This window comes from Nicotiana tabacum, chromosome 10 (genome assembly GCF_000715075.1).
Source record: "Nicotiana tabacum cultivar K326 chromosome 10, ASM71507v2, whole genome shotgun sequence".
NCBI lineage: Eukaryota > Viridiplantae > Streptophyta > Magnoliopsida > Solanales > Solanaceae > Nicotiana > Nicotiana tabacum.
Window position 1 is genome coordinate 170,457,098 of NC_134089.1, and position 12,149 is coordinate 170,469,246.

General features: G+C 36.0%; 1 long non-coding RNA gene across 1 annotated transcript; it reads right to left on the minus strand.

Annotated features, from left to right (window-relative positions):
• Positions 1 to 1,182: 1,182 nt before the first annotated feature.
• On the minus strand, positions 1,183 to 11,933 carry LOC142164817 (uncharacterized). The gene is made up of 2 exons (XR_012695902.1): positions 11,393 to 11,933; positions 1,183 to 3,581 (listed from the first exon to the last, which is right to left on the minus strand). It is a non-coding gene; the product is annotated as an uncharacterized LOC142164817 (long non-coding RNA).
• Positions 11,934 to 12,149: the final 216 nt, after the last annotated feature.

Genomic DNA, 12,149 nt, shown 5'->3' on the forward strand with positions numbered 1-12,149 from the left:
GACCTCGAAATGTGCTTAACACCTTCTCTTCGAGGTAATTTCGAGCACTTACCCGATCTTTGGTGACACAAACTGGTTAAACTTGAGTTATTTGCAAATAAGTGCCCTAACACACCTCAAACTCGTTAGGTGGCGATTCTCTATTTTAGCACCTTCCTTAAAAGAGTTGTCACTGTCACACCTCCTTTTTACCACCCGAGAGGTGATATAAGGGAGTTTTTCCAATTAAAGTGACATAAATCGAAATGGGATTATTTATTTATTTTTCAGAGTCGCTACTTGAAATAATTTATGGTGTCCCAAGTCACCGGTTTATTTTAAATCCCAAATCGAGGAAAATTCGACTTTCCTTTTGAAGTCTGCGAACCAGAAATTTTGAATAAGGAATTCTGTTAACCCGAGGGAAGGTGTTAGGCACCCTCAGATTCCGTGGTTCTAGCACGATCACTTTAAACTATTATAATTGGCATATATATGATTTTATTACATGTTTTAGCCTATGGTACATTTTAACTTATTAGCCGCTTTTAATTAATTTTAGGAAGATTCAATGTTATTTAAAACACGCATTGAACCACGCCACATGAAATGCACCCGTGGTCCACGACACATTTTATTTAACGTTGTTGAGAATTGGAGTTGAGTCACATGAAATGCACACCCAAGTTTAAGGAAATTAATTTAAATTGCGCGCCTAAAGCAACTATGCACTTAACAAAGTTTGTGTGGGCCATGGAAAATTCAATTGATGTCACACCCCAATTTTTAAAGAGTTAGTATTAATTACGTGAGGGCCATGGGTTATTTCATGAAAAGGGCACACCTCAAATTTTTTATAAAAGCTAACTAGTTTTGTGAGGGCCATGGGCTTGTGAGTTTTATTTGGCATGACACGCCTCAAATTATTTCAAATGGTTTTATTATTCGAAGTTGTTATAATCGAATTACATGAAATGCACCCCGAATTGAGATTCGCGTATCGTAACCATGCTACAAGAACCGTACCCATGGCCACGATATATTATTATTATTATTATTGATCGCGCCTAAAGCAAGCTACGATGTTTATAAATTGATTAATTGTCTAAGTTGGCGATTTGAGCTTCTCGTAAGTTCTGTCACCATGGTTATGAGATGGATTGACAAGAAAAATGTTCAGTCACATTATCCGAAACAAAGCAGTCAAGGTAAAGACATTCTGTTAACTTTATTATCTAATGTTCTTATAAGAATTCCTTATTTTAGCAAAATTTACAACAACATAAAAAAAAAGAAACAAAGTAAAAAAAAAAATAGAAGAGCTTCTTCATCCTTACGCTCTTTGCCATCGAATCCATGTCCAGAACAACAAACGGAAATTATTAGTGAATTACATACCAACATTCAAATCAGTGTTTCAACATTCATCTCTTGCTTCTCAGATTAAACTCATGATGAGGTTGAATCTAAATTTGCATAAGATCTAGTTAAATGCAAATCACATAATTTCAACACAATCTCAACCTAAAAAAAAATCAGAGCCTAAGCTTAACATGAAATTAGCTGCAATCGATTCAAACACTTAAGAACAAACATAGCCAAAACAACTCAGATTTTCATTCATAATCAATGGAGCATCTTAGGCAAAGGTTTACATACCTAATCGCAGAGAATCAACGGGCATGGACCAAACACAGGCCACAATACCATTGATGGGGTTCCGAAGCAGCAGCAGAAACAGAGTGTTTCCAACCCAGCTAAACCTTTTTTTAGTTTCGAATCTACCTTTTCAAAATCTTCAAGCGTGCTTCTGATTATATATATTGTTTTGATCGACTTCTTCTTTTCTTTTTTTGTTTTTTTTTTGATTTTTGAGTGAGGTTAGAGATGAGTGGCTGTTTCTCTTTCTCTTAGGATGAAGCTAAAAATGGTTGCTATCCTTATAACCATACAACTCTTTTCAACAGACAGTAGAAAATGGAGAAATTTGAGAGCTACTGGGTTCTCATTATTAAAGAGCTGCTGGGTTCTTTTTTGTGTGTGATTTTTGGGAAATCAAAAAGAAGAATAATAGAGTTAGAGGGTGTCATTTTTTTTACAGGAGTCTGAGTAGAGAAGAGCTCTCATTTTCCTTTTTGCTCTATGTGCGCCGCTGCTATCTCTTCTTTTTTTTTTTTGGAAAAAAGATTTGATCTCCCCCTTTACGTCTAGGAGTTGCTAGGTCATTTTAATGTGGAGGAGGGGTCCGATTGGGTAGGTGGGTCGGTTCATAGGTGGTTTGGGTCAAAGGGAAGTTTTGGATTAGATCTGGGCTGGGTGAGAATTGGCCTAATTTCACAAGACAAACTTTTTTTTTCCAATTCTTTCTTTTATTTAATAATTTTTCCTTTTCTTTTAATTAAAATCCTAAATTATCCAAATATGTGAAATTAAAATAATTAGCTAGTTATAAAAATTATAAACATCACTTAATTCTAAATTAAAAGAGGAAAATCAATAAACTAAAATTAAAAGATAAAAAATGTAAAAATGAGCTATTGTTGTGATTTTTAAATTTTTGTAAAGCAAATAATTACTAATTAATTCCAAAAAAATGTAAAAACAAATCCTAAATGCAATGCATGATATTTCTTCTTGATTTAAATAAAACTTAAACATGCACAAAATGCAAACAATTTAAATAAAAAGCCTACAAAATCTTATAAAATGGCAAATAATTGAAAAAGTCTATTTTCTTTGATTTTATAGGAGCAATTCATATAGGGCAAAAATCACGTGCTCACAGCTGCCCTCTTTGCTCGGAAACATGAAGAGTTTTCAGGCAAAGATAAAGTGAGCGGTTACGAGCAATTTTTGCCCATTTGAGTACTCCGAGGGAAGCATTTTTTGAAAGATCTGACCGAACCTTGCTTCTGAGGTTGCCTACATATCCTTGGCTATAAAGGAATCAGGTCAGTGTAGTTCGGAAAGTTTTGGTAGCTGGGACTACCGGGAAACTGTAATTTCTCTGTTGTTGCTGTTGTTTATGCTTATTGAGCTCCTTATTACACCAAAATGAAAAATAAAAAGCTAAACTAGCTAAGCATACCAACTACGAGTTACAAGATTCCTATCTATAAATCTTCTAAAGCTTGATCTCGAGTCTTGGCTGGTTCTTCCTGCAGACTCTGATCTGAATCTTACTGCTTGTTAGTTGCAGGTGTTGGTTCAATCTTTTTCAGCTTTTTCGGATCAAGACGGTATATGCAAAGCTTGTGACTTCCATCACGTCTTGAGTAGTCCACATCTTTTCTCCGCTTCTGCACTTTGGATTCACTTATTTTTTTTTTTTTTCTTTTCTTTTTTCTTTTTCTTTTTGGATTGAGACTTCTTCTGTTGATCATCTCGGATTGTTGACTCGCATTCTTGCCACGGGCTTCTGCTACTTCTAACTTGAATTGAATTCTGAAATAACTTCCCTATTCTCCAGGTGGGCGCCTGATTGCTAAAACTTGAACTGACTTCTGTTGAAACTGCTTTCCCTTGAAACTTGAGTTGTCTTCCCTTGTTCTCCAGGTGGGCACCTAATTACAACAAAACAAACAAAACAAAAGAAATTTTTTCTGCCCCAGTTTGCACGAGGAAGATTTGTGAGTTGTTAGCAAATTTGTAAACCACGTGTACTATTGATGCAATGATGAGAGTAAACTAAAGAATAGACTAGGAAAACTATAAACTAAGCTTGACTAAAGTAAAGACTGACCCTATTGCAGGCGGGCCCCCCTGATTTCAAGAAAACTAAACATTGATAATCTTAAGAACACTAAAAATTGACCCTTTTTTTTTCAAGTCTAGACTTCCTTTTTTTTTTCAAATTATCCTAGGAGAAAATTCGTCAGACTAAGTTTTCTATCTTAGGAGAAAGATTCTAAAAACTAAAACGTTTATCCTAGGAGAAAATTCATCAGACTAGGTCTTTTTTCTCTTTTTTTTTTTGGTATCTTAGGAGAAAGATTCATCAGACTAAGATTTCTTTCCTAGGAGAAAGTTCATCAGACTAGGTTCTCTATCTTAGGAGAAAGATTCATCAGACTAAGATTTTGATCCTAGGAGAAAATTCATCAAACTAGGTTTTCTATCTTAGGAGAAAAATTCATCAGATTAGGATTTGGATCCTAGGAGAAAGTTCATCAGACTAGGTATTTTATGTTATCTTAGGAGAAAGATTCATCAGACTAAGATTTTGATCCTAGGAGAAAATTCATCAGACTAGGTTTTCTATCTTAGGAGAAAAATTCATCAGACTAAGATTTTGATCCTAGGAGAAAGTTCATCAGACTAGGTCTTCTATCTTAGGAAAAAGATTCATCAGACTAAGATTTATATTGGGAGGAAAATCCATCAGACTAGGACTTTTTATCCTAGGAGGAAAAATGTGAAGATCAATGGCAAGATTTTATGCATAATAGTAAGATAAATAAAGGCAAAGATTTGAGAAACTTCCCTTTGTCGGCTCTTCTCGTCTTTTCTTTTTCATATTTTTCTTCTCTTTTTTTTTCTATTTTTTCTTTCTTTTCTCTTTTCCTTTCCCTTCTTTTTTTTCACATTCCTTGCACTGCTTTGTTCTTATTTCATACAAAGAAAAATTTGTCAATTTTGAAAAGGGTGGTCGGTTTGTGGCCTTGAGTCTTGAGCAGCTTGGCTTTTGCTCGATCATCTTGAGTCGATCTCAAGAAACTTTTGTTCTGCACCAACTCTTATTGTTTCACACCCGATACCATTTGTATTTCTGGCTCAATCAGCATTATCCCAACTGGAGATCTTTTCTTAGATGACCTTTTCTGATATCTTGAATGACTTCCTACTTTGAGCAATTTGTTTGTTATAGAGAATCACAAGTTATCTTTGTTTGTGCCAAGCAGGCCGACAAGAGTCTTTTGGGGGAGCCTTTGTATGAATCCTCAAGGCATGTTGACATTAACAACTGAGTTTGTTGGCCAAATTTACTTTGTACAACTAAAAAGCTGGTAGCAAATTTTGAAATCTTTTCTTGCTTGTTTTGAGAAGGACTGACTCAGGGTAAATGACACTAATGATGCAAAGAAACAAGTATTAACAAGAAATGCCCCTGTAGGAAGGACAGAAGGAAAAGTTTTTTTTAAATAACCAGCCTTAATGAATCATGACATGCATTTTGGACTCAACGGCCTGATCTATCAAACAATCCAATCTTCCCTTTTACCATTCTTATGATCTTTGAAGTCGGGCTTGTTCGTGCCAATCCTTTGCATCAGCTTCATGACTCACTTTCGACTAGTGGTGCCCCGAGAGGTTTTCACCAACAAGTCTCTCTTATTTATTTTTCTCTACTTACCGTCGCCTTACAGTACCGGTGAAGGTTTGCACTAGTAAGACTCTCTCATTTTTCATTTTCTTTTTCTTTCCCTCTTTTTGTGAGCAGCTTGACGATGTTCTATGTCATGTGACAAATGTTGCTCATTGCATGCGTCTCTTGGCATTCTTGAAGGTTGATTAAGAGGTCTTTATTTGGAAGACTTTTGGATATGGGTAGGAAGAAAGGACGGCATAAAGGCTCAAAGTAGACTCAAAATGAGGTGTTGTGGACTTACAACTCTGGAATCGACTCTTTCAAACGTGAAATAAAATCTCTGTCCCAGTTTCAGATACTGGGGATTTTTGGATTTTTCTATTTTTTTTCTTTTTCTTTTTCTTCTAAATTCTTATTTGGTTGGACCAAATCGTGAGGCTGCCTACGTATCCTTATTTATTAAGGAATCAGGTCGAACGTAGTTCAAACATCTGACCTAACTATAATTTTCATCATTCTTTCTGTTTTTTTTTCTTTTTTTCTTTGTTTTCAAAACAAGTTGCCCCAGCTTCTATTTTTTGGGGGCATGGATCTTTGCCAGTTCTTTTCTTCTCATTTTTTTTCACTTGAACTTCCTAAGAATTTCCCCAGTTTCTTGGAACATAGACTCTCTCTCTTTCTCTCTTTTTTTCCTTTTCTTTTCATCTTTTTTTTTTGTATATATTTTTTTTACTCTTGACTCTAAACTTGATTCCAAAAGAGGGTAGTCAAAGAAAATAACATAGGCTCAAAAGGGGTAACGAAGGATATAAAGTGTTTGGATAGCAGAAAGAGGGCCTCCCAGCCTCGGGAACGCCAAACGTAGTATCCTATCGCGATCACATCATTGATGAACATGCCTATCTTCTTGGTGTTTCATGGCCACAAGACACTTTCCATCCCTTAATGTCAAACTTTCCAACAAACTTTAATTGATTAAACATCCTCAACACTGATCTTCACAATGATTTGAAGGTGAATTTTACTCGACCTTAGTTCCAAAGTACTTCAACTCTTTATTCATCTTCAAAAATGCCTTATCCTCAGTTGTCCAATTCAAACTTAAATCAATTTTCTAAGATCTGGCTAAAATTTCCGCATGCATGTCATGTCATTAAAACTAGCGGGAAAAGAACTAAGCATGGAATGACACAAAAGGACAAACTGTATTTCATTGAGTAAACAACAAGAAAAACAACCTAAATCCGAGTTACAACCCTAAATAACCCGGCTAATGAAAATAGCATTAGAACAGAAAGACAAGACTCACACAAACAAAATGGAGGGATAGAAGGGTTTGACTAAATAAAATCTGGATCACAACTCTGAAATAACCCAGATAATAAAAAAAACATCAAAACAAACTACCAAGATTCCTTCCTAGTGAGGAGGGAATGTCTTTTCAATTGCTAAGCTTAACATTTAGCCACAAATTTGCTCATCAGAATCAGTAGAGCCTTCTGCAATTTCAACATCATTAACTTCGGTTAGCAAATTTCCGAGAGGATTCTCATACTCCCTATCACCACGTATCATCCCCAAAAAGTGTGCATCATCATGTGCAGGTAAAGGATTCTGCGCGATATTCTGGTTGTCACTGTCTTGGATCACAATCAGGTTTTCCTGGATCATCCTTTCTATTTCTCTTTTCAAATCCCGACAGCTTTCAACATTGTGCCCTTGGGCATTGGAATGGTATTCACACCTTTTAGAAGGGTCAAAGCTTCTTGCACGTGGGTCCACATGATTTGGAGGAATATGTGCAATCATGTCATAATGCTTTAATTTCTCAAACAAGCTTGCATAGGACTCTCCTATTGGTGTAAAATTATCTTTTAACTTTTGTTCCCTTCTATACCTCTGGCCTGGATGTGGGTTATAGGGTACCTGAAAATTTTGTGGAAGCTGGTGGAGATTTTGTGATGCTCGTGCTCGCCTTCTGGGGTGTTTTGGTGGCTGGACAACATACTGATATGGAGCGACACAATATTGTGGGTTCTGAGGTGGATAGCAATGCTCAGGGTAGTCATGGGAAACCTGATGAGGCTGCGCATACCTTCGAGGTGTTTTCCTGGGACCTCTTCTCGAACCTGTTGTCATCATGATTTCTTCATCCTTCTCATTCGTGCCACTGAAATTATTAGATTCAACCTGGACAGCATGAGTTGCGGCTTTAAGAACTGCTTGACTTATAATTTTGTCTGTCTTAAGACCATTCTCTACCATTTCTCCCATTTTGATTGCTTCTGAGAAGGATTTGCCCACTGTGGACATCATGTTTTGAAAATAATCTAGCTCTTGAGCGTGAAGGAAGACAATGATTAGCTTGTGGTCGTCTATGGGTGGCTTAACTCTAGCTGCTTGCTCTCTCCATTTAATGGCATATTCCCTGAAACTTTCAGTTGGTTTCTTCTTCAAGTTTGGAAGGGAATTGCGGTCTGGGGCAGTGTCAATATTGTATTGGAATTGTTTGACAAAGGTCTGTTCCATGTCATCCCAGACATACCAGCGAGACGTGTCTTGATCCATAAACCATTCGGAGGCTACTCCCGTAAGGCTTTCCCCAAAATAAGCCATCAACAATTCTTCATTTCTTCCCGCACCTCTCAGTTGATTGCAATACTTTTTCAGGTGGGCTATGGGATCTCTATGTCCATCATACTTTTCAAATTTGGGAGTCTTGAAACCAGGCGACAAGTGGACATCGGGGAACATACATAGATCTTTGAAGGAAACAATCTTTTGATCTGCCAACCCTTGTATGTTTTTCAACCGTTGTTCTAAGCTTTTCACTCTTTGGGTAATTTCTTCCTATACCATCTTTCGGGCAGGCTTCTCAATATTTGCAGGAAGATCAAACGAGTACGAGTGGTACTCAGGAGAGTGGTACTGCTCTTGCTGTGTGACAAATTGTGACTCATAACGAGGTTGTCCTTAACCACTGGCCCATGCTTGACACATTTCGGTCATTTGTTGTTTCAGCATTCTTTTTTTCTCAAACACAGTAGACTCTTGTTGAACCCTCTGACCTTGAGTCTCTTGAGCACTTGTAACAACTTCGATGTCAGTTATCATTTTTCCTTAGATCTTGTGTTTCCAGCTTACCACAAACCGACCACCTCAACTTTCTTCACAATTCAAAACAAAACATGTTAGAATGGACTCAGTCGGTCCTTATTATTAGCAATTTTTTTTCATTTTTGTTTTTTTTCATTTTTTTTTCTTTTTTTCATTTTTTTCTCATCTTTCTTTTCAATGGTTGATCGAACCTGATGTGGATTGCCTACGTATCATGTGGGAACATGAATCAGATCTTGCGTAGTTCGGGAAGATCATGAATAAAGTAAATAAACTAACTTTTTTTTTTATTTTGAATTTTTCATTTTATTTTTTCGAAAGAAAGACTTATAAAGAGAATATTTTTGGGATTTTGATTTTTCTTTAAAATTTTGCAAATAAAGACTTCTAAAAAAAAGAGATATTTTTTTTTGAATATTGACCTCTTTTTTTTGGAATTTCGAAGAAAAACTTCTAAAGAAAAAGAAACTATTTTTGAATTTTTGGACTTTTATTTTAAAATTATGAAAGAAAGACTTTTAAAGAAAGTATTTTTTGAATCTTGAATTTTCTTTTCAATTTTTGAAAGAAGAATGAAAATATGTTTGGATTTTGAGAAGAAATTAAAAGAAAATGTTTTTGGATTATTTTTTTAAAAAATAAAAAAATAAAAAATTGGGGTCTTAAAGAAAGACTTTCTTAAAGAAGGAAGTAAAGGAAAATATTTTGGATTTTTTTAAAAATTATGGGCCGGAACCGATGAGGTTTGGCTACGTATTTCACATCCGGTGAGAATCACACTTGCGTAGTTCGCCCGTTTTGACGGAACAAGGGAAACGTGACACTTGAAAATTTTGGCTTATTTTGAAATGACTTTTCTTTTTTCAGAATTTCGACAGAATTTCAGAATTTTCTAAATACCTACCTTGCTCTTCTTTTATTTTATTTTTTTGTTTCCTTTCCCTATTTTAGAAGCCGGTCAACATTCAAACCGAAACAAATAGATGCGCAAGTAGCACATAAAATGCATCAGGATGGTCTTTTTAATTTGGGTACACCTGTCCTAGACAAACCCAACCCCTGTGTTGAGTCTCCAAAGTCAAATGCACGTGATGCAAACAAGTGTTCCTACTAGGGATCCGACATGAGGCTTTGTTATATTAGGTTTAAGAACCTGGGTGTATTGTTCTAGACCTGGCTTACCCGAGCGGACAGCTCGAGCCGAGGGGGGGGCAGCGTACCGGGAATACAGAAGCTTTACCGGCTTTGCAACTTGTCCGAACCTCGTTCCAAAATTGGGATATGACTCTAACAGAAAAGAAGTCACACGAAGTGCACACTTACCAGATGATTTAGAAGACTCAGAGAGAGGAGGGTTTCGTAGCAATTTATATACAATCCAAATAATATCAAAGTGGTAAAAAGTGGCAATTAGCACATTAGGCTCAACATGTAAAAATCAGATTAAACAAGCCAACTATAACAGTTATTCTAAGCTCAAATTCTTGAACCCTGAATCGAAGTTCTGGGTTTGGTCCCCAGTAGAGTCGCCACCTCCTTTTTACCACCTGAGAGGTGATATAAGAGAGTTTTTTTTAATTAAAGTAACATAAATCGAAATGAGATTATTTATTTATTTTTCAGAGTCGCCACTTGGAATAATTTATGGTATCCCAAGTCACCGGTTTATTTTAAATCCCAAATCGAGGAAAATTCGACTTTCCTTTTGAAGTCTGCGAACCAGAAATTTTGAATAAGGAATTCTGTTAATCCGAGGGAAGGTGTTAGGCACCCCCGGATTCCGTGGTTCTAGAACGGTCGCTTTAAACTATTATAATTGGCATATATATGATTTTATTACATGTTTTAGCCTATGGTACATTTTAACTTATTAGCCGCTTTTAATTAATTTTAGGAAGATTCAATGTTATTTAAAACACGCATTGAACCACGCCACATGAAATGCACCCGTGGTCCACGACACATTTTATTTAACGTTGTTGAGAATTGGAGTTGAGTCACATGAAATGCACACCCAAGTTTAAGGAAATTAATTTAAATTGCGCGCCTAAAGCAACTATGCACTTAACAAAGTTTGTGTGGGCCATGGAAAATTCAATTGATGTCACACCCCAATTTTTAAAGAGTTAGTATTAATTACGTGAGGGCCATGGGTTATTTCATGAAAAGGGCACACCTCAAATTTTTTATAAAAGCTAACTAGTTTTGTGAGGGCCATGGGCTTGTGAGTTTTATTTGGCATGACACGCCTCAAATTATTTCAAATGGTTTTATTATTCGAAGTTGTTATAATCGAATTACATGAAATGCACCCCGAATTGAGATTCGCGTATCGTAACCATGCTACAAGAACCGTACCCATGGCCACGATATATTATTATTATTATTGATCGCGCCTAAAGCAAGCTACGATGTTTATAAATTGATTAATTGTCTAAGTTGGCGATTTGAGCTTCTCGTAAGTTCTGTCACCATGGTTATGAGATGGATTGACAAGAAAAATGTTCAGTCACATTATCCGAAACAAAGCAGTCAAGGTAAAGACATTCTGTTAACTTTATTATCTAATGTTCTTATAAGAATTCCTTATTTTAGCAAAATTTACAACAACATAAAAAAAAAGAAACAAAGTAAAAAAAAAAATAGAAGAGCTTCTTCATCCTTACGCTCTTTGCCATCGAATCCATGTCCAGAACAACAAACGGAAATTATTAGTGAATTACATACCAACATTCAAATCAGTGTTTCAACATTCATCTCTTGCTTCTCAGATTAAACTCATGATGAGGTTGAATCTAAATTTACATAAGATCTAATTAAATGCAAATCACATAATTTTAGCACAATCTCAACCTAAAAAAAAATCAGAGCCTAAGCTTAACATGAAAATAGCTGCAGTCGATTCAAACACTTAAGCACAGATATAGCTGAAACAACTCAGATTTCCATTCATAATCAATGGAGCATCTTAGGCAAAGTTTTACATACCTAATCGCAGAGAATCAATGGGCATGGACCAAACACAGGCCACAATACCATTGATGGGGTTCCGAAGCAGCAGCAGAAACAGAGTGTTTCCAACCCAGCTAAACCTTTTTTTAGTTTCGAATCTACCTTTTCAAAATCTTCAAGCGTGCTTCTGATTATATATATTTTTTTGATCGACTTCTTCTTTTTTTTTTTTTTGATTTTTGAGTGAGGTTAGAGATGGGTGGCTGTTTCTCTTTCTCTTAGGATGAACATAAAAATGGCTGCTATCCTTATAACCATACAACTCTTTTCAACAGACAGTAGAAAATGGAGAAATTTGGGAGTTACTGGGTTCTCATTATTAAAGAGCTGCTGGGTTCTTTTTTGTGTGTGATTTTTGGGATATCAAAAAGAAGAATAATGGAGCTAGAGGGTGCCGTTCTTTTTACAGGGGTCTGATTAGAGAAGAGCTCTCATTTTCTTTTTGCTCTATGTGCGCCGCTGCTATCTCTTCTTTTTTTTTGGAAAAAAGATTTGATCTCTCCCTTTAAGTCTAGGAGCTGCTAGGTCATTTTAATGTGGAGGGGGAGGGGTCCGATTGGGTAGGTGGGTCAGTTCATAGGTGGTTTGGGTCAAAGGGAAGTTTTGGATCAGATCTGGGCTGGGTGAAAATTTGCCCAATTTCACAAGACAAACTTTTTTTTTCCAATTCTTTCTTTTATTTTCTAATTTTTCCTTTTCTTTTAATTAAAATCCTACAAATTAAAAATCCTAA